Genomic DNA, 22,911 nt, shown 5'->3' with positions numbered 1-22,911 from the left:
ATGAAATGAAATACATACAGTTTTTGCTAGAAAGAAAAGAAGAAATGCCAAATTTATCTCTGTTGATGGTAGGTTCTACAAAAGAATTCTCATTGTTGGCAAAATTGGTAGGGAAGTACAGCATTTGACACACGTTGGATTTTACATGTAATGAAAAGGAGCATTATTTCAAAACTTCAAGTCAGATATTTATGTCCAGGAGAAAAACGTTTTGAGAATTTTCGCAATAGATTCAAAGGATTCAAAGAGCAGCACTTATTGCTTTTCTTCTGTAAAAACAAACAAACAAAAAAACTCTTTTGCTTTACTTCATTTGTAAATCACCATTAAATTCTGTTGGATTTTAGGGCACATTCCTGACTAGTGGCATAATATTCATTAGCTCTAATATTAAGTTTAACATTAGTAGATGTTGGGCTTTCATTTTGTTCTTGTCCGATAAACCTAACTTTTTGTTTATTTAAATTCTAACCTAAAAGTTAAAAACGATAGTAATAAAAATAATAAAATATTGCCCTAGTGCATATTCTGTGAAGTTTGGCAAAATTAACACTTCTGCACAATTTCAGGAGCTGCAACCTCTAGGCAGCAGCTGAGTTGAAGACCGAAAATGGGTATTACACACATTTGATATTAACAGAAATAGGAAAGCTTCTGGCACTATACTGCGGTTTGAATGGAAAATCAGATGGCATACAAAGGTCAACTCTTCTGCAGGCCAGAAAAATAAATCTTGCAGGCAATGTTAGTATGAATTCAATAGAAACATCATTTAGTCACAGAGTCTAATCTCAATCAAGGTGCTGCCCTTGATAGCATTACATTCTTTCTGTGAATGAATTAGAGGACACTGAGACATGCTGTGGAGACTTTGGTAGCTACTACTGAGGAGAAAATATCACAGACAAAGAAATAATCAACATGAATTTCACACTAAGGCAGCCACCTGTAACTACTTCTGAAAGAAAAGACAATAAGTAAGTATTCTGGACGTCAGTCACTGAAGTACAGGTTTGGGATTCAATACAGTATGGGAAAAGACCCTTCAATCAACCCTACTTTAAATTGACACCCACATTCAGAATAATATACATTGTACATGTGTCCATTCTAGACTAGATAACATGCTTTCTCAGTAGGTTCCCTACTGAGGTTTACTGAGGTAAAACTAAGGTTTTACCATATTATCTAGGGTTTCTTCTAAAAGAAGTACCAACTTCCTTTAGCTTATAGTGGCATATTTAAATTTCTTTCTATGGGAAAATGTTGACTAGTTATGTGTAGGTACCTATTTTTGCTTTTCTTCTTACAACTCAGAAAATGACTTGGGAACGTGGGCGGGTCCACTTAGGAAAACACAGAAATAAGTTAAAGGGTGTTTTTAATACAAGTTCTAGACTGCCATTCTGCAAGCAACTCCATGATCTGCAGTTGCAGCTTCCATTCACGTTCCTGAAAGCACAGCACCAAGTCAAGTACAAAGTGTATCTCCAAGCAGGATGATCAGGAGAATCCCAAGATGAATTTTATGGCCTCTTACTGACCCTCAATGCTATCCTTCATTATGTTCCTCTTCTTCCCTTTCCATATCAATCTCGTAAGATGTCAGATTATCCACAGCACTAAAGCTGCTGAACTACATTTAAAAAATTCCACAAAACCTAACTGTTCACATGCACAGAATTTCACACATCTGCAAGTCATAACTCTACTCCATACAACACAAAAAATTTCAGATGATATGATTTCACTGGAGCTGTGCAAAACGTTAGCAAATCAGAATTGCCTTTTAGCTTTTTCCTTTACTCAGAACGGGTTTCAGAAAGAAGGAATCTGCAAGCTAGCCTGGTCGCAAAGGACTACATTATTAGTTGTCTCATTTAATCCTGAGAAATCCATCAGCACCACTTCCCATAAGCTTTCATGTCAGCAATAATCCCTCCAGCCCAGTTTGGTTCATTTGATCCCTCGGTAGTTCCCAATCTAGTTACGAGTCACCAAATTTGTTTGGAACCATCCATTTGTTTGGATTCCAGTTCCCTATGGAAAGAAAAACAACAACAAAAACAAAGATATGTTAACCTTATACATAATACGTTTGAGGAGCTGGGTCTTTAAGTCTGAATTCCCGTTTGCCAATAAAGAGCAATGTTAGCTAGCATCTTAATGGAGACCAACAAATATTTAACAGCAAACAAAAGGATTGTCTTTTACCAATTTTCTCCTCTTAATCAACTGATACGGAGTGTTTATTTTCAGTTAATAACAGCTAAACAAGAAGAAAGAAACAGCCTTTTTATCATAATGAATTCAACAATCTAAACGTTCATTTACAGACATATCTTGAGGGTTGGCAGGAGAGGGAGGAGGAAGGAAGAAGAGAGAAGGCCCTAAAACTCTCTAGAGAGCTAAAAGACAATGCAACTGATGCAAAACAGCTTAGTTATTTCCCTTTGGTCTTTTAATCACAGCACACTGTTGCATCAGTTTTACTGAATCTATTCTAGAAAGCGCTCTACAAATAAAGCAGGTTTATTGTTCTAATCCAACTTGCTGATACAACAGTGGAAGAAGATTCAGCCTCTTTCCCTGATCCTCTAAAGTCCTCTCAAAACAACAAGCAAGGGAGAAAGTATGAAAATCTAGTGTATCCACCACATACAAAGATACATTATTGCATGATATATAGGTCAGCAAATCCTGCTGGAAAATGCCAACAGCAAATTTCACAATGCAAAAAACCAAACTTGTTTGGAAAGAATTATTTCAATATGGCCACCAGAGAGACAAAGTTAGAATAGAATAGGATGTGATGCAATATGATACAACACAACAGAATAATAGTCTAGCTGGAAGAAACTTTCAAAGATCATCTAGTACAATTGTCATAAATTTCAAAAGAATGAGATTAAGTTCAGCAAACTAATAATAGAAGCCCTAGAGATGGCTTTAAAATAACTTAAGGCAGATGTTTATTAAATAAACAATAAACATCTAGCAATGCAGCCTGTGTTATTTTGTAGGTAAACAATGTTACAGCAAGGAACACTGACTTTCTTCTATTTCGCATTTTACTCAAATACTTTTTAAAGACAATTACAGCAGCTAAATGACATACCACATACCAATCAATACCATTATTGAAATATCACATACTAAAGAAGTCAAAGTAATTTAATCAGCTTTCTGGGTGGGCTTCAAAGGTGTACAAAATTCACCAGACTATAAATCTGGGAGATAAAAATATACATTCAGTAACCTTACAAAATGATTCACATGAAATAACCAGAAATAAAAAACAACCTACACCATTTGAAAGAAGAAATGCCAAGATGGTAGCAATACATTCAATATCCTGAAGGTTGCAGTAAAAGAAAAAGCCGTGCATAAGTAAAGGGGGAAATATGCTACGGGGAAAAGAAACAGGTTCTTTTTGTCCCTAGACCAGTGGAATTTAACCAAGAGTCTGTGCTACTTTTGCACATTTTAGAGAACATCATCAGAGAATTTAAGTTGTAAGAGGTTTGCATAGCACAGGAAAGAAATTAAATAGAATTTGCCATCATACCCATTGCTAAATAAATTGCTTATCTGTCAGGCTTGACAAAGTGATAGCATAATAAATAACTTCCAAGGATAGTTTGCTAATACTTGGCTAGTTGGTTTGATTCAGCAATTGGCACTGATAACCCAGTCTGATTTTCAGAAGAGCAATGACATGGCTTAATCCTTAATCTCCACTGCAGAAAATTGCTGCCTATTGTAAGAACCAATGATTTACCAGGGTAAAATGTATCATCCAATGTATATACTGCAGAATCTCACAGTAGCTATTTGTAGCACTGTCTCAGACTGCATAAACCTATAAAAAAAAAAAAAAAAAAAAAAAAAAAACATAAAATGTCATTTAAAAACTACAAAAAACAGCAAAATAACACTATTTGATAGAGCAAATTTTAAAATACAAAATGCTATTTTCCAAAATAGACACCACCATTAGCTGTGCATTTTCCACCAGCAATGAGCAAGAGCCTGCCTGCTATGCTTGTAAGATTCTGCACCAGTGGAGGTAACTCATTGTCGCCATTCCTGAGATACACCACCTACCTCTCACCGTGCTCATATTCTCTGTTTGGCCTCCAAAAATGTTCAGCAAGCATTGATGAACAACAATGGGCACCATTTTTGCTTCATGGAGGAATTCAGTTCCACACATTTGCTTCATACATACTTCCATGTCAGATGCCATTTTGCCAGACTGCCCCTCTGCTGCCATCTGTCATACAGCAACAAAATGTAATGGAATACTGGTGGGAAGGTACAGCCTCTACTGTCATACTACCAACATCCACCTCTAATATCATGGGCCAACATAATGAAACAGGAGGTATTATTTTCACAGCAGCCCTCCCTCATTATTGAAATACTTTACGTAATCAGACTGTTACTAGTTGCCCTCTTACATCTTGTTAGATAAATTAAAACAGCATCTCAGAGTTTGCATGTGAAACCACTGCTCGAACTTTGGTAAAAATTTGTTTATCCATGAGAGACTGTTGCGATGCAGTACCTGTTCCAAGTACTTTGTGCATTTGTTACTACGTATGATTTCCCTTCTATCCTTATCTACCTGTCACTCTTCTCATTTTTGAATTCTAGACCTTCCATTGCTGCTGTGGTGGTTCTATCTAGCGCTGTGAGAGTAATAAATAGCACCTTGATCACTGGGCATGCTTCAAGGAGAAAAAACACCTGCAAAAGGAAATCAGAATGGTGTAGAGGATGTCCCACTGACAACTGTAAATACAAAATGTTAAGTTCATTTTCATTGCTGACTGTGCCACATCAGCTCTTCCTACACTAGCTGCTAGTCTAGAACTAGAGGCTAGTAGAGTAATACCCTCTCAGAGATATCCAACAGCAGATAATGTAAATATTTCTATCAATAGAGGCCTTTCCTGGAGCAGAATTTAGATTATTTAAGAACCCAAAATAGAATGCAGAAAATCAACTCCTGCTGGACATGAACTATTTATTTTTCCTATTCACACAGAAGAGGTAGGCATTCCAAAAAGCAGAGGAATGTGGGCATAAGATAACTTGAATGTTTCCACTACGTTCCCTCACCAGCACTGCAGCAGAACTATTTTGCTGCACTGTCACCAAGATTTGAATTCTCAATCAGCTAAGAACTGCATAAACTTCAGAACAGTGAGGGATGATAACTCTGGAGACCCTGTCCAAACAGTTATGTCAGTGTTGTCTCCATTCAAACCAACTGATGTGATAATACAAAAATGGAAGGCAAGGATAACCTTCAAACAGCTGAAATTTTCAGAGTTCTGAATCATGCATAGCCCTCGTACTTAAGTATATTTTAGGAGATAAAACAGCTTGAATTTCATGTTTCAAAATGGAAAAATACAGTCATATGTAGAGAAGAGACATATAATAGAACAAAACCTTGACGACCTGTGAAAGTTTCAGCTTATTTTGCTTTTAGACATTTTCAGCCTATATTTCCCTTAATGCTATGGACTTCTGAGGAGGATGTCTATATAACTAATATATATAAATGAATATATAAAAAATAGGCATATAATTATAAAATATAAAGCTTACTCGCAGGTTCTATGTCTTATATCTCACACACGTGCTATTCACTCCACAAGGAAGTAGTGGAAGAAAGGATGAAGCATAACAGATGCTAGATCATTCCCTTAGTGCCGTACACTCATTCCCTGAGATAACCAAGGTAGTGAAAAGTCTGTGTAATACAAATAGCACAGAATAGCAGAATTCTATGATGTGGAATGAAAAGCAGCTACCTATAAAATCAAACAGACTTTGGATGATACAGATGATGGATCTGCTGCTGATGTTAATCACAATCCATGTTCGGTGTCAAATTTAAATGTACTATTTTTACAGTTCCCAAAAGTGTGCTGGGTGTCTTCCAGGACAATTAAAAGGTATGGGCCATGATTTGCATGGTTTTCAGAACTTGGCATGACAAGCGAGAACAACGAAAGGCATTGAGGAGATAAATTAAAAAAGAAAATAGAATACTAAAGCTAAGATATTAAGTATCGCAAAAGACAAAAGGTTAAGATTTTCTTTCCACAGCAATACTACCTGTATTGTGTTGCACAGTGTATGCAACTACAGAATCCATAACTTGTTATTTTCTCAATTTCATGAAGAAAGAAGAAACTCAAATACTGCTTTTGCTCAGTGTAGCAAAACAATATGCACTTTTGCACTAATCAAAATTGAGATTAAGATACTCTTGTAGTAATGTAGGTTGTCATGCTCCATACAAAAAGACATGAGAAAATCTGGTAGCAGTACCTAATCCACAATGATTAAGTTTAATGGTGACCAGTCTTTAAATGAAAATTCTACTGATAATACTGAGTGTAGTACTTTTCAAATTCATTTAGGACATTCATGTGGTCTATTTTTCATGTTTCTGCATTAGATGCATTTCAGGTCTCCAATGACATGAACACTAGAGTTCTGCACTGTGACTTAAAGAGGTAAGCACCTAACAGGAAGAAGTGAGAGCTCCCAAGGCAACTCCTACCTACACTGAAGCAGACTACAGATTCTCATTCAGTCATTTTCATGACATCACTACAAAGCACTGTCTCTGCAAATATCTCCATGAACAAAACTGATGTTAGATAATCATCTCAGCAGATAGGGAAAAGACAGAAGACAGTATTCAGTCATACTCGCTAACTTGGCCAAAGTAAGTCACAGCAAAAATTAAGTGAAAGGCTTCAGTTACTTATCCTTCGAATGCTATAGGTAGCTTTAAACAAGTATGACACAGACGTACTCTCAAGCTAGCAGAAGTTGAATTTAAGTCTATAGTTTAGAACACATAAAATACCAACAACACAAATGGATTTAACCTTTAGCAATCCTTTGTGACAACTATAACAACGTGATATCCTGCACAAATTTCTTCAGACAAACAGTAATCACTAATATTTCAGAAATTCAAGAGAAGAATAAGACTATCACAAGGAAAAAACTGCAAAATAATGCTGTTATTAGAGAAAGACTGCAATTACAGGGGTAAACAAAGTACAGCTGAACTGAAATAAGTTCAACAGCAAATACAAAGACATTAGCAGGAATTCTGCTATAATCTGGCTACAAAGGCTGGGTTAAAAAAAAAAAAATCACAAGATTATATGAATACTTTAAAATCCAGCTAAAGATGATTATTACTATACTACTGTAGTTAGAAGGAATTGACTTTTTAAATAAGCACACAAATACATTTCACAACAGATAAATAGAATTATATGAAAGTCTCTCAGGCTACAAGGAGATAAAACAGTATAAGCAAAATAAAGAGATGAGAAGGAAAAGAAGCAGAAGAAAAAAAACAGAAAAGTACAGAAGGGAAAAAACAACTGTAATCTCCATCTTAAGGTCTACTTACTGTAGAAAATAACTGAACTGCAATTTGAATAAATAAATAAAGATTTTTGCCAGCTCCCTCCTTTTATCTCATTTTATTCACAACTTCTAGCTTGCTTGCCCTCTATTTGCTTCAACAACACTTAAATTCAATTTCCACTTCCTCACAAATTAGCTTCCCTATTTATAGCATTCTTGTGCATGTTTATGCACTACAGAAAACCAGTAGATAGGAGCTTTAGGGCATTCATAACTTTTCCCCAAGCAAAAATAACAACGCATATATAATAACCAAATCATCAAGAAAAAGCACTTAGTCAAGATTATGACTCAGAAAATACATTTTTTTTTTTTTTTAAATTTTCTTGTCACAAATGGGTAGTGGGCAGAGAAAGTGCGTGGTTGAACTTATTTACCACTTGAGGTATCCATAGCAAAAGAAAGCAACATAAACGAAAGGATGTGGGCACTGCTCACAAGAACGTATCAGTTGATAACGGACAACTTCAGTATTCGTCTTGCTCTGCTGAAAACCCAATTTATATTTCTTCCCTTATCAGAAAGAGCTTAATCCCTCATCAAACATGGATAAAGGAGAATTTCCAGTATTTCCTGTTGAATATGTTCTGCCTTTTTACAAGACACGTAAATTTTCCACTGAGCCATAAAAGAATGATGTTATAAATTAGTGGATTTAGCAATGTTGTGCACTCCCTTTCATGTCCCTTAACATGCAGCACATCACAAAGCAAAGCAGAGTCAACAGACAATACAGAGAGAGCAGCTCACCCATGCATACACTACAAGATAGTGTTTAGAATTCTGTTTGGAGCAGCAACTTTAATGGTGAATATGAACTGATAAATGAGGTATACACTGTACATTTATTGTAGGATCTGACTTCACAGGAATGAATATATATATTTTTGATTCAGTTTCACTTCATATCCCGTAAATAAACCTATCCCTTCAGTCATGTATGATGACATTTTAAAATTGTCATGCAGAGAAGGAACCAAATCCACTAGGCAAAAAGGGGGCACCAATACATGGAAATATTTTCACATTCAAAACAAATCTAACAACAATTTCAAGCAATTAAACTATTCAGATCTATTTATCTCCATTCTAAAGTTACATCACTATTTCTGTTATTCAAGGGCACTACATAAGAGGAATCATTTAAGTATAGAATACAAATAATTAACAATTGACTTGAATCTTGAAACTAAAGAAAATTTAAGAAATAATTCAAAATGATCACATATTTTTACAGGTATTACCTGTTCAGTAATAGCTAAGGCCAGTTTCCTTTTCTGTCTCTACTTCTTTTCTTCTGTTTGCCTCTTTCTCAGTCCTGGAATTTTTCCACATTCTCTGTTCCTCATTCTCTTTCCCTCTACATTTTTTCTTTTTTCTTCCATTGCTCTTCTGTCTATAACCCTAAATCATGCCTGAATGAACTGAAAGGAAGAGGAAGGAGAAAGCAGAAGGAGAAAGGAAACGGCGTCACAGCAACTACAAGGCTTCTGATTGAGTTCTGAAACTCATCCTTTCTTCAGTAAAACACTTTCATACTTCCATAGATCTTTTCAAAACGGATAGCAACTACTGCTACTTCTAGTAGACTCCACAAATAACTTGCACAGACTCAAGACATTCTCAAGCACTTAAGCAAACTGCAAGGCTTCAGGTTAATCTTACTCTACCTCATAACCTGGCTGAAGTTGTTATTATTTCTGCCATGTTATCTCCACCCTCTGAAATTCCAAAAGATCACATTTCTCCTCCAAAGCATTGGTAAAGTACACCTGCCAGCTGTAGTGAGCAGCCATCAGCCTCTCCAGGCCATGTTGCTTCAGCTACACGGTAACATCCCTCAGCAGGAAGCAATCGCATAGGTTAAAAGCATACCAGTGTACATGTCCATGAGTCCCTCACCCCGTTAGTCATGGAACCAGGTTCAACCAGCCCATAAACAATTGACACTTGTTTTTTTACATGTCTGAATTGGGCCTATCCTTTTTATATTCAGAAAAGACTAAGTTAGATTAAATAACAATTAATACAACATTCAGATGTGTCCTTCAAACTCAACTTTTAAGATGACCTATGGTCTAATGTTCAAATGTTATTTGATTTTCAAGTTTAAAATCAAAACTTCACATTACACAAAGATATTACTGGAAAAAACAAACAAACAAACAAAAAACCTGGTTGTTCTTGCAGTTCTTTCTCTGTGTTTCCAGATCACAAAAATAAATAAATAAATAAAAATTCAGGATGAAATAATCTTCAGCACATTCTTCATGCAAAAATAGCCCAAGTGATCTGAACTGTTGGAACGTACCTTTGCTTCTGGAAAGGATATGAAGCTTAATGTTCTCAGACACCTAAAAAACACCTAAAAAACACGGACTAATAACGAACAGCACTATGAGTTATCCTATACTAGCTTCAATACACCTTCAACTAAAATGCAGAGAGGACATATAGGTATGCAAGCTCTTAAAGCAAAATGAATGACCGTCTTCCTAAACACAAAAAAAAACAGTAACTGCTTACTGCAGGTGCGATGCTTTTTTAGTAGTTCATTGTTCAGAGTGGCTGCTACAGTAGAAGCATGCTGCTTTTTTGGCATACTTTTATCACTACCCTCTTGCCACATTTAAAATTCTGAATTTTTCTTTAATTTCAAATTACAACTACTCTGAAATGTGTTTTCCAGAGACAGCAATCCAGAGTACAGTAAAGTTTTCTGGAAGGAAAGAGTCAAGATGCTAATGAAAGAGAATAAAAAAAATGTTCTAAGTCCTAAAACTACTAAATTAGGAGAGCACTCTTCCCATTATTCCTCCTTCTAAGACACTATCAGAAAACAAAACAAAAACGTATTTCTTCTTGTTACCAGATTAGGTTTGTGCCCTTTTTGTTTCTCTTATTTATATGCCAACATTTACAAAGCAAAGTCACAAGGTCAGTGTCTACTCAGGTTGATATCACCACTAATACAATTTCCTCGAATAACAGGAAAAAAAAAATCTACAGATGGATGCTTAATTTGAATAAGTCACTAACTACTTATGAAGCATAAGTATTAGAAAAAGGGAGGAAAAAAAACCCACCTTCATAGAATGTAGGAAAAAGTTCCAAGTCAAACAGACATTATAAACAAGAATTTCTGTATATTATGGCATACCAGAATACTTTTCAATCTATTTGTACTCAGAGATAATCCAAAATTCACTACAGCTACAGCATCTGGTCCATTTTAAGAGCTTACTGAGAAAGGAGACTGAATAAAACACTTTAGGACTGAGTCTGATCAACTCTATGTTGTTACTAGTCTAAGATAACATCTAAATGGTGTAATAAGTATAAAATATTTCTATGGCACAGCAGAGGAAACAAGTTTCCAAAATACTCAACTCTTAATTTCATACTTTCCCCAAGAGCAAAATAATTCTGTCATACTTTCCAGTGACTCTTCCCAATTTTAACATTACAGAAACTTTCTTACACAAGTGATGCCACCAGAGCAGCTCATTGTGTGCAAATGGGAAACAATAATCTCAAAGTTTCAAGTAAACATCCTGTGAGAGAGACATTTAATTCCAGATTTGTCTGCTTTGGCCCAACCGCTATTTTCTAGCCCTTGCTGGAAATCTGCAATAGCAGTAGCCAAATCATTCTTTTAAAATCAAATCACAAGTAAAAAAAGAGTGAGGAACGCAGAATGATTTCTCTTCAGTCTGTCATACATACAGTTTTTGTGTATATTTATAATTCAGTATTCCAGTTTTGTTTAAATAAAAGGGTGTCTTTCAGAAATCCATAGTATCAGAATAGCACTCAAGATGACATCTGTTTAGCTCCCTGCACAAAATACTTACATCAACTCTGACATATTTTTGTTTTATAGACCATTCATATGCTCAAGACCACACAGCTCCAAAAGCAATATAATTCAATTACGTTAGAGAAACTTGAATTTTCCAGTGCTACAATGTAAGCCCATTACTATTACAATAGATCACCAACACAGAAAGGAATTTTTTTTCATCTAATACATCTGCATTTGGGAGCTTTGCCTTCTTAGCCCTTTTCAAGTTACGTAACAGACCTTCCCCCAAGATAATGTTCAGTTGCTCTCATTATTCCCACCAGATTCTCTCCAGTTGGTCCACAGCTTTAAGCACAAGTAGACTAGATGATCATAGTGGTCTTTACCAGCCTTAATTATTCTATATATATAAATGGAAACTGTATGCTACCTAATGCCTTAAAATTGCAGAACAGAGTTAACAGGATTGCATATCTCATCCTGAGGCTATGTTCCCTCATATAAGATGCTCCAAAAGTAATGCCTCCTATTTAATTAAATGGAAACTGCAACCGTTTTATTGTGCTCATTATACCTATCTGATAGAACAAATTCTCAGCTACAAAATACTGTTTTTCAACACAGTGATCATCATTAGCCATACGTTTTTACCAGAACTTGCAGATCAAGAACCTGTATGCCACACTCAAAAATCTGCACCAGCAGAGGTAACCCAGTTTCACAGCTGCTATGACAGCATAGTTGTTAGGAAAACATTGCCTGTGCAGTCTATCTTTTACTGGCCTGAACAGACAGAAGTCAGCTAAATCTCTACTCTTACAGTGAGTGTGCAAGGACAGTGCAGCCAAGTTTGACAGTGTGTTCTATGCTCTTCAAACTGATATGGGACCCGGCATTATGGTGTTGTAAGTAAAAGTTTGTAATCTTCTCCAGCCTGACTCCAGAAGTTCTAGCCTCCAGTTTAGTCAGTGTCACAGGATAGTGTCACAGAATTGATGGTTGGTCCGGGTTCCAGAAAACTGAGAAGTGTTAACTGCTTCATATCCCAAAAAACATTTTATGCACTGAGACCAGTATCTTGAAGCTTCTCTTCAAAGCAGAATTCAGATCTTGCCACTCCATGGACTGACATTTTGACTGCAGCTCATAATGGTCAATACACATCTTGCCATCACTAACAGTGAGATCCAAGAAACTCACATTCAGCCTCATATAGGTACAATAGGTCCTGCAAATTTGCATACAGTGCTCTTTCTGTTCCTGAGCAAGTATTCAGGGGACTCATCTGAAACAAATTTACATAATACATGGAAGGATTGACACTGGTTAAGCTACAACATGGAGTGCTGGCTCCAGCTCTGGGCCACCCAGTATACATTGGAATATACTGGAAAGAACCCAATCCATCCGGTCTCCTCCTTGGAGATCTTTAAAGAGACATCTGGATGTGGTCCTTAGCAAAATGGCATAACCAGTCCTGCTTTAGCAGAGAGCTGAAACAGATGGCCACCAGAGGTCCCTTCCAGTGTCAGCCATTCTGTAATTATGTGATAGACAAGTATCACAGAATAATATCTGAATTTCAGAATGGATTTACACTTTCAGAAATGCTATCTATGCAACAAAATTTGTAAAGTTCCTTCATACACCAAAGTATCAAAACAGCAAATATAAATAATTAATTGGGAGATGAATATCAAGGTGGTGAAGGGAAGGGCCTCAAAAGGAGAATACTTTTGAATAAAAGGAAAGATAGGCTTTTTGATCTAGGTGTTTTGCAGGGCAGGATACTGAAGTTGTAACAATAGAGACATTCAATCTTTGTCCTGTGAGATAAGTAGTTTACACTTCACATTTATTTATTTACTAGACATAACAAGAAGCCCTAAAATAGCTATTCCAGAATACAGTTCTTATTATTGACTACATGCTGTTTATAATGAATTTGAAAAAATAAAAAATCATGACACTTAATAGCATCCATTATTTAATTGTCACAATCTCTCAGAGGTTTTCAAGATCCAACACACTGACAAGATCTCACCTCAGCTACTTTTTTGGAGGAGTCACACATGTTTCCAGAAGTGTATAGTCCAGAGTATATTTACCTCTATTCCTGTGATATTCGCCTAGTTATTTCAATATTCTGCTTTGGAATTTCCATGATGCAAGACAAAGGGGTTTTTTGTCTCTCATTCCTATTCTTATAGCATCACTATGTGCAAATTATTCAAGCTTCAAGCACAGCCCACAGTCATACCCACAGCTATTTTAATCTTCCGAAGCAGATTTAAAATTGAAATTCAACATTCTCCTATTTTCATATTCTATTTACTGAAAGCGATTAATTTGTTTGCTTGAAGTTTCCAGAAAGCTCTCTTGTAATTGACAAGTGTAACAAGTATCTCTATAATTGACATTATATCCTTTCTTGATGTTTTAGCTACTTAGTGGTTTACCTTCCTGATTCTTTATAAAGATGACTACAGCAAAGTTAGATGATACATACTAACTTCACCTCTAAAATACAGTGCCACCAGGAGATGCATGTAAAAATAAATATGTTCTAAAATATTATCATATTTATAATTAAGTGTATCTTAGGCATAAACACACTTTGTACACAAACAAAATTTGACTTTATTTGCTATAAATATTTCTGTATTATCATCTCAATTTATTCTTAAAGTCTGATCATTTTCTTTTGTTCTGAAAGGACTTCCTTATGCAATCAATTTTTACTTTAACAGAATGCTCCATAAATCATCCATAATAATAGCAAGGACATTATAAAACTTTGAAGTATAAATTCCAAGCTTAGCAACAGCATATTGAATGTTAAGATATCGGTCAAATACATCTTCCTACCAGCTCACAGTAAATAATAAAGGAAACGGATCCTTTTCTGATGCAGATAAAATGTGGATCAGCATTATATCAGCTACTTTAGAATTTTAAGACATTTATTTCCTCCCCCTACAACACCCAGGTCTGTTTCACTGAATCATCCTCTAAATAAATGTCAAATTAAAATCTAGTGAGGAAAAGAAACAAATCTGTATACTGTTTACATAGCAATACATTCATCTGCATGATGTAGAACTTTATGACTTAAAACAATGCAACAGAATGCAAGTAACAAAGATCTTCCAGCAGATACCAGGGGAGCTCATAATCATAAAGTCATCTCAGACAAGGATAATAAAGATATAGTTAGAATAAACAGACTTAGTTCCTTAGTGAAATGGGGTAAATCACAAGAAGAAAAATCTAAATGTTAGTAAGATTAGGGTACAGTCATCACGTGCAGACAATGCAGAGGAATTAGCAGCAAGACAGTCAAAATGTTACAGTAATAGAATTAGAGGTCATGAAGATCTTTTGTGATACTGCATGTATTTCCAAAACATCATTAAAAAAAAAAAAAAAAAAATCTAAGAGATGCATCGGAGTTTGTTCTTTATTTTACAAAAATAATTTCTCAAGCAACATTTAAGTAACTGTTAATGATGACAGTAAAACACTTCCAGGTCTGTATAATTAAAGGCATGTTATTTATTCTTTTCTCATTGAACTGCTGAAGCTCTTGGCCTCAAATTCAGTCAGCATGGACATTTTAATCTGATCAGGCAAGAGACTTGAAAACATTTTTAGATTGGTATTTATGGGTAGAAGGTTATCTAGTTAAATATTAGGAGAAGACCTACAGTACTAGTTTAGTAATGAGACCCCCAATAGTCTATAAAATAATATCCAACTATTTAACTTTTTTTTTTTTTGGTGGTGAGCACATTAATTAGATTTCTACAATGGCATTACTAAAAGCTGCACACAAATACCTCACAGGTTTTCTTACAGTGCTTTGATCTGTTTTCATCTGTTCTCGACTGCTATCTGAAAGCCTTCAAAATGTGAGTTCAGTAAGAAAAAATATAAATATTTCTTCTCTGTGCTTTGCTTTTTAAAGAGAGAAAGAAAGAAACAAATAGATGACAAAACTATGATAAAAATAATTCACTGGAAATAACATGTTCTAGTCACATTCCAGTAAGTACATTATTCATTTCCCTTTTAAACGACTTAAATCAGGTTAACTTGAAAAACAAGGTCAAGGAATTCTAGGACTCATTTCAGGACTACAATGATGTTACTAACACGTATCTGGACAACGGCTTGAAACTGCATATTTCCAACGATCCCTCATGCAGAATATCAGCTATAAGTCACTAAGGGCCGTTGCTGTCAGTGCAGAGTCCGGTTGGAGACCTACAACTAGCAATGTTCCTCGGGGTAGGTGATGGGTCCAGTTTTGCTCAACATCTTCATCAGTGACCTTGATGAGGGGATAGTGGCCACCCTCAGCAAGTTTGCTGATGATATGAAGTTGGGAGGATTGGCTGACACGCCTGAAGGCCGTGCTGCCATTCAGCGAGACTTGGACAGGCTGGAGAGCTGGGCAGTAAAGAAGCAAGATGAGGTTTAACAAAAGCAAGTGTAGAGTCTTGCATTAAGGGAGGAATAATTGCATGCACCGATACAGGCTGGGGGATGAGCTGCTGGAGAGGAGCTCTGCAGAGAGGGACCTGGGTGTCCTGGTGGACAACAGGTTGGCCATGAGCCAGCAGTGTGCCCTTGTGGCCAAAAAGGCCAATGGCATCCTGGGGTGCATTAAAAAGAGCATGGCCAGCAGGTCGAGGGAGGTGATCCTCCCCCTCTACTCTGCCCTGGTAAGGCTTCATCTGGAGTACTGCGTTCAGTTCTGGGACAAAAAAAAAAAGACAGGGATCTCTTGGAAAGAGTCCAGCGGAGAACCACAAAGATGGTGAAGGACCTGGAGCATCTCTCCTATGAGGAAAGGCTGAGTGAACTGGGTCTGTTATCCCTGAAAAAAGAAGACTGAGAGGGGATCTGATCCAGGTCTATAAGTATCTGAGGTGTGGGGGGCAAAGTGGCAAGGCCAGACTCTTTTCAGCAGTGAGTGGAGACAGGACAAGGGGAAACGGCTGGAAACTGCAGCATAGGAAGTTCTGCACAAACATGCACAAGAACTTCTTTACAGTGATGTGACGGAGCACTGGAACAGGCTGCCCAGGGAGGTGGTGGAGTCTCCTTCTCTGGAGATATTCAAAACCCACCTGGTCACATACTTGTGCTACCTGGTGTAGGAAACCTGCTTTGGCAGGGGGGTTGGACTCAACGATCTGGAGGTCCCTTCCAACCCCTATGATTCTGTGATTCTGTAAGCTAAAAGGAAAGTATTCCTGATTCTTTCTAAGTATATAGGCACAAGAATCCAAACTTGTACATATTCTTCAGACTCTTTCTACTACCAGATCTATTGGTTTTCTTAAGCATTGATTCCATTTGAAAAGATTCTGTGGGCCCTAGTTCTCCAGGTTCTTTTAGAATTTATTTTCTTCTGATATTGCATACCATGACATCCTAGTACTTGTAGAAGCCTGTATTTCTCATTCACATAAGATTTAAGTAGGAAACATTTACCTCAATTTTCTTCAAAACTGCTAAAAAAAAAAAATCTGTGTCTTTATGAGCAGAGAATACACCATACAATCTGGCAGTCTGCCTGCCTTGAATACAAGTAGACAAGACCCCCTTGATATACTCCCCCTGGATATTTACCAAGCCATAAAGATTAATTCTTCATCTCCACATCATTCCAGCTGTAACTCAGAGACAATAAGATTTTTATTTTTTTTTTTAAACGCTGTCTTCACCATCTAGATTCATTATACTAAATTGCAGCATTTTTACAAGATTTTTGTTTGTTTGTTTATGAATTAGATGAAAATATTGCTTTGACAATGTATTACTTCAAACATTACCGCAGCTTAGGTCTGGTGTAGGCTTTCAGCCAAGGTGTTAAACAATGTCTATATAACATTTCTGCTTTATTATTAATTCAGGAAGTACTGCTTAAGTTTCCTTCATCATCCTACATTTCCGATATTTCAATGAGGTTGGATTTTACCCAGATATAAACCTTCAACTCGCATGAACCAGCCAGCAGAAATCCCCAGCCCAATCCTGTGCTGTGACTCAGAGATCCTGAATCACTGCTGGGAGGGCTGACAGCAGCTAGAAGCCACAACAGAAAATGTTAACCACTGCACCGGAAGAGCAAGCTGACTACTAATAAAAATAACATTTGTTTTCTTTCTCATGACAGCTGCCAGAGTATAGATATAACTATTTTACACTTCTTTCTCTCAACTAAATTAAGCTAGACAGGTGACTTGCACACCATGGGGACTGCAGAACAAACCCAGACAAACAGTAGCAGAAGCCAGTCTTTCAGAAGTTACAACACAAAGGAACAACAATTAAAAAAAATAGGAAATAAAATATAAACCACTGTGACAATCATTTATCCAACAGAATTCCCTGTCTTGGTTACATGTTGATGGTAGAGTCAGACACCTCTGAATTGCAGAATGTTACCTGCTTTTTCCTCCACATTTCTTTGGTGGCAATCTATGACATTATTTTTATAACCATAAATAATGAAAAAGTATTTTGTGGATGACAGTGGTCTCATCAGAGTCTTAGGATAAAGTATTTCTCTCCATCTGATGTATAGCTCTGTGACATTGACTCAGCTTCGTTAATAAGACCTTAAATTCCACTATCCTTAAGAAACATTATCTAGCTACTTCCAGCTCAGCAATAAATTTCTAATTATCTTGCAAACTCCTGAGCTACAGTAATCTTAAAAATGGAAAGTTAAATATTTCAGAATGGCTCTTGAAGTGCATGACTGTATCTAATCTGAAACACAACCTGTCAGTCTGTGCACTTGGGAAGAATAAACCTTGAAAGTATTTCAAAAGCTAGAAATTCATCTGTGGAAGATCAGGATGCTTATACTTCACCCCCCATGTTAATGGGCTGCTTCTTTGATTTTTCCTTGTTACCTTGCACCTCACATTGGTAATCTATCTCAGAGCAAAATCAATGCAAACTACTAGCATAGTCCAGTATGCTTTGTTCAAACATAGTGACTTCAGAAAAAAGCATGAAGGAGTTGGAGGAGTAGACACCATGCACATCTCAAACAGAGAAGGGATCTACACATCTAATTCCAAAGTCTGTGTTTAGAAACAGAAATATAACTCAACCCCAAAGAGTTACAAGTGCTTGAAGAAACTTCTAAGTTAACATCTCACGTGTCCTATGAATAAATGCATAAAGCAAACTGAAAATTAATAGAACAAAAAATACAGATTTTACAGTTGGGTATCTTGTTCTTAATGAATCTTTTCCATATACAAACAACCATCTAATGTTACTTACAGTGACACTTCTGTATTTACCCTTAAGACGACTGGCCTACTAAACAATGTATATGGCAGCTTTAGTTAACATAACTCTTCTGCTCTGCTCCTGTTGCAATCTATTACAAATTAACCCTTGGTCCCCATTGTGGTTACACTCTCTGCATCTTTGCACTGAAGGCACACCACCTATCTCTGGAAGGCATATCTGGCCAGTAGGAGTACAAAGAGACCAACCAAATTACAGGCACCAAACGGCGGAGTCTAATCATCTTCAATATCACTGCATTAAGAGAAAATAGGATAACATTTCTGCCCTGTATGGACAATAAGGGGACCCTAGTGTGATGAGGTGCTAGCTTCAGCACCTTACTTTGGTTTCTGATGCTTGGCAGCACCATTTCCCTTCCCCTTCTCCTTGTATCCTGTTATCTCAGAGCAGTTTTACTGTTTTGGTTGTTGTTGTTTTGTTTTGTTTTTTTCTGAAATATAGTTTCATATCAAGAAGAGTAAAGCACTTCAGCAAAGAAGCATTGCAAGGCAGCTGGTTAAGCCTAAAACATGGGCATTCTTAGATAAACTATCAGTTTCTAGTTACTTTGAAAAGCCTTCCATCAAGCTTACTTTGAGATAAATATAACACCCTAAATTCCCTTTGAAATGATATATTACTAAGGGAAATGTTGACAGCAGTTATTCAAATATTAATTGCTATAGAAGTCTGTCAACTTTTTCGTAATCTCAGAACTGTCTTTGTAACAAAAAGACAGTTTTTGACTTTGTAAGTCAAAAAGACTTAGATTGCAGTCTTGACTTATATCCAATTACAGTGTCTTTATAAATTTCAACCCAGTCATTTGGAGGATAGAAAGAAAAGAAAGCTATGAGAGTTTTGGGTTTTGTTAAGCATTCACCAGATTTATTATGAAAACAAAGACTAGCTACACTAGTTATTCATCACCTAAGTAGCAGCCCCACTTGAAGTCAGAAGGCAAGAGGCAAGCAGAAGTTCAGATATGTTTGTTTCTGACTACAGCTAGAAGATAGCATATAATGGTGTGACAGCACAAAAAGAGATTTTTTTTTTTATTTATTTATTATTTTTTTTTTGCTTACCACCTGTGCTACAAGGGGGATGGAGGACCTGCCTGGAAAGTTGGACCCAAGAAGTCTGAAGAGACAGAACTTGAAAAGGCAAAAGGCATTGAGGTTTATTAAAATGCAGTTCAATAAGGCTACAGGCAGCAGCAATGATGCCAGGACTTTTTCCAGCATCTGATAACAAATCAGTGCTTGGCAGGCTACTGGCTAAAACATTTCTCAAAGAGTTCCGTCAACAGAGAACCAGGACTTTTCCAAGTGGATGGCAGCATCTGGCATATAGGTTACAGCCATATTGTAAGAGATGGGCTACTTATGCATACATTCCTAACACAGAGCTTTGCAGGGTTTTATTTCAGATGGGAAAAGCTGTTTTTTAAATCTTTACCTTCACGTCCTGTAGGTAACTGGAACTGTGTTGTTAGACTACTTAGGAAACCCTTGTTACAGAAGAAGTCTTACTCTGAGAAGTGCTCAGATTTAAAGGCAGATGAGTTAAACCTTTCTAACATATTTGACTACTTCCTGTAGGTCAGGATAGCAGGCAGCCTGCCAGGGAGCTGGATTGCAGTCCACTCTCTCCTATACAAAGAAAATATTTATCATAGGAATGAAAGATAAATGCCACAGTAACAATGCCCAGGAGCTAGTAGTCCTCATACTAGATATCAAGCAAATAGTTTCTACAAGGCGCAGAAAGTCACCAGACAAATCCAGAAAGCAATTACCTACTCCCTCATTTCAACAAGAGTTATACATTTCTTCAGCCTCCTTTACTCTAACTCTCAGGCCATAACAGATCTAGGAGCTGTCATTAGATGCTGACAACATTCATTTATTTATGTATTTTTTTCTTCCTTTACTGACACAGATACCACTACAACTTGGAGAACTCTAGACTTCTTGCTCTCTTTCCGCCATTAGTTCAGAAGTCAGCAAAATGGTCTGTGGATGCTTCTATTATTACAGTAGATTCTGCAAATACATAAAAGCTGTAATACTTATTTCACTGATGGAGTTCTCCATGTAAGCAGAATAAATTACTGTTATTAATTGTATTCTTGCATCTGTGGGAGCAAATTACCAGTGAAGAACACACTGCTGTTTTTATTAAAAGACTAGTTAAACTCTTCTTGCCCCTCTCCCTGCACCAGAAGGGCATATGTATATTTTAGCATTGGGACTCACATTTTTAAAAAAACAATATCAGAAACTACATTTTTACTTTAAAAGAGAGCATTAACTGGAGAGAAGTAGACAATGTGGGGCAAGGACAAGCGACAGCAGATATTACTGCTTTAAATCAGTTTTGGATCACCCAAGAAAGGCAGAAGTCATAAATAAAGCAATAAAGAAGCAAACCCTTACCCCTTTTTGAGGATCAGGGCTCAGCAAACACTCCACAGGAGGTCATCTCTAAGTAGAGATGCTTCCCTTGTGGCTTTCAGCCCTTAAATGAGGTTAGGGTCACAAAGGTTAACTGCTTCCACTTGTGCTCCTGGGACTGGCTACACCTCTTCACCAGCTGCTCAATCACTCCTTCAGCTTGTGGCCTGTTCCAATACACATGGCACAATAAAAATTTTTAAGTATTAACCTCCTTTATAAGGCCCCAGTGAAACGTCACTTCTAATACTGTGTACAATTCTAATTTCTCATGGGCAATAAAAATTCATCCATTCTGGAGTAGATACAGGGAAAAAAAACTTCTATGGGGATCAAGGGAACGAAGAGCTGATTTTAGTATGGAAGGCTAAAATGAAGCAAGGTAATATGCCCCGAGAAATGAAGGCTAAGAGTGGATATTAAAGTTCTGCATAAATATACCAAAAGGTAAATGGAAAGGAGAGAAAAAAAATAAAAAAGACTATTCAGACTCAGGAACAATGCTGACACAAAAGCAAATGGTTATAAAATGATCAAGAGTAAACTTCAACTAGAAGTGAAACAAAACTTCTAAACACTAAAGAAACTGAATTTTGGAAATCTCTTTCAGTGATAGTATAGAGGGCAAAGATCTTAATTAAGGGAAAGGTGAAGCTCAATAGATTTGTCAAGTACTGCAGATAGCAAAGTAAACTAGTACAATCCCTTCTGTTCTGCACTGCCTTTTTTCTGGATAGGAATTGAGAGTATTTGTAGTGCTTGCACATGAAGTGTACAAGAATTAAAATAGGTCTCCAATGTATACAACTGACAGCAGTAACTCTCATTGCTTTCAGAAGAAATCAGGTGTAAACTACCACTAAATAATTCTTATTATTAAATGATTCCTGGATTAAATCATCTGCAATGGGTAGCAATTCTGAGGGACTGTGGAGTTTTGGCACTTGGAATTTTTGGATGATACTGTTTTTACAGTATCATCTAAGAACACAACTTTCCAAACTGACATGATGATTCCTGTCTGATTCAACCTTTTAAAATTAATGCACAGCTGGTCAAAAATCCATTCTTTCATTTGATTTCAGGTATTTACTTTGAAACATCGTACTACTGAGGCTGCTTGAAACATTCTAACATCAGTGAATCACTGATAATCCTTAGGTAACCAGGATCTGTTTATATATTCAATTAGAAATCTAGATTGAAATAAGGCATCCGGAGATAGCAGGTATTCAATGGGAAATTTATATCATAGAATCACGGAATCATAGAATCAGAGAATGGCTTGGATTGGAAGGGACCTTAAACCCATTCAGTCCCAACCCCTGCCGTGGGCAGAGTTCCCATTCACCAGATCAGGCTGCCCAGGGCCCTATCCAACCTGGCCTTGGAAGCCTCCAGGGATAGGTCATCTACAGCTTCTCTGGGCAATCTGTTCCATCACCTCCCCACTCTCTTTACCCCAAGAATTTCTTCCTTATATCTACTCTAAACATAACTTTGTTAAGTTTGAAGATGTTTCCTCTTGTTCTTTTACCACACTTCCTGACACAGAAATCCTCCCCATCTTTCCTGTAGGCCTCCTTTATATCCTTAACTTCCATTCGATAATGAGTATAAAAGTAAGAAAATAAGCTAAATATATATTTTCTGAAGGACCTAAAAGGATGAATCTACTATGAAAAGGATAAGTTTTAGATTTGTTTTATCATTGTTTTGGAAAAGAAAAACTAGTTCCAGAGATTTTGCAAACATACACAGATGGGGAAAAAAATCTAATAAAGAATCTGTAAAGATTGGAGCAAGAGGCATGTTTGTTCCAAGTCATGAAGAAAATTTTCCTTTGAGGCT

At 36.7% G+C, this 22,911-nt stretch overlaps 1 long non-coding RNA gene across 2 annotated transcripts; it reads right to left on the bottom strand.

Annotated features, from left to right (window-relative positions):
- Positions 1 to 2,241: 2,241 nt before the first annotated feature.
- Positions 2,242 to 21,139, bottom strand: LOC128082386 (uncharacterized). 2 transcript variants are annotated; one of them, XR_008207654.1, is made up of 4 exons: positions 21,043 to 21,139; positions 8,721 to 8,900; positions 4,108 to 4,276; positions 2,242 to 3,862 (listed from the first exon to the last, which is right to left on the bottom strand). It is a non-coding gene; the product is annotated as an uncharacterized LOC128082386 (long non-coding RNA). The 2 variants fall into 2 exon arrangements; XR_008207652.1 differs by lacking the exon at positions 8,721 to 8,900 and having other exon boundaries at positions 21,043 to 21,116.
- Between the last annotated feature and the right edge of the window lie 1,772 nt (positions 21,140 to 22,911).

This window comes from Tympanuchus pallidicinctus, unplaced genomic scaffold (assembly GCF_026119805.1).
Source record: "Tympanuchus pallidicinctus isolate F22 unplaced genomic scaffold, pur_lepc_1.0 scaffold1, whole genome shotgun sequence".
Lineage (NCBI taxonomy): Eukaryota > Metazoa > Chordata > Aves > Galliformes > Phasianidae > Tympanuchus > Tympanuchus pallidicinctus.
This window is presented reverse-complemented; position numbering and strand designations above follow the sequence as displayed.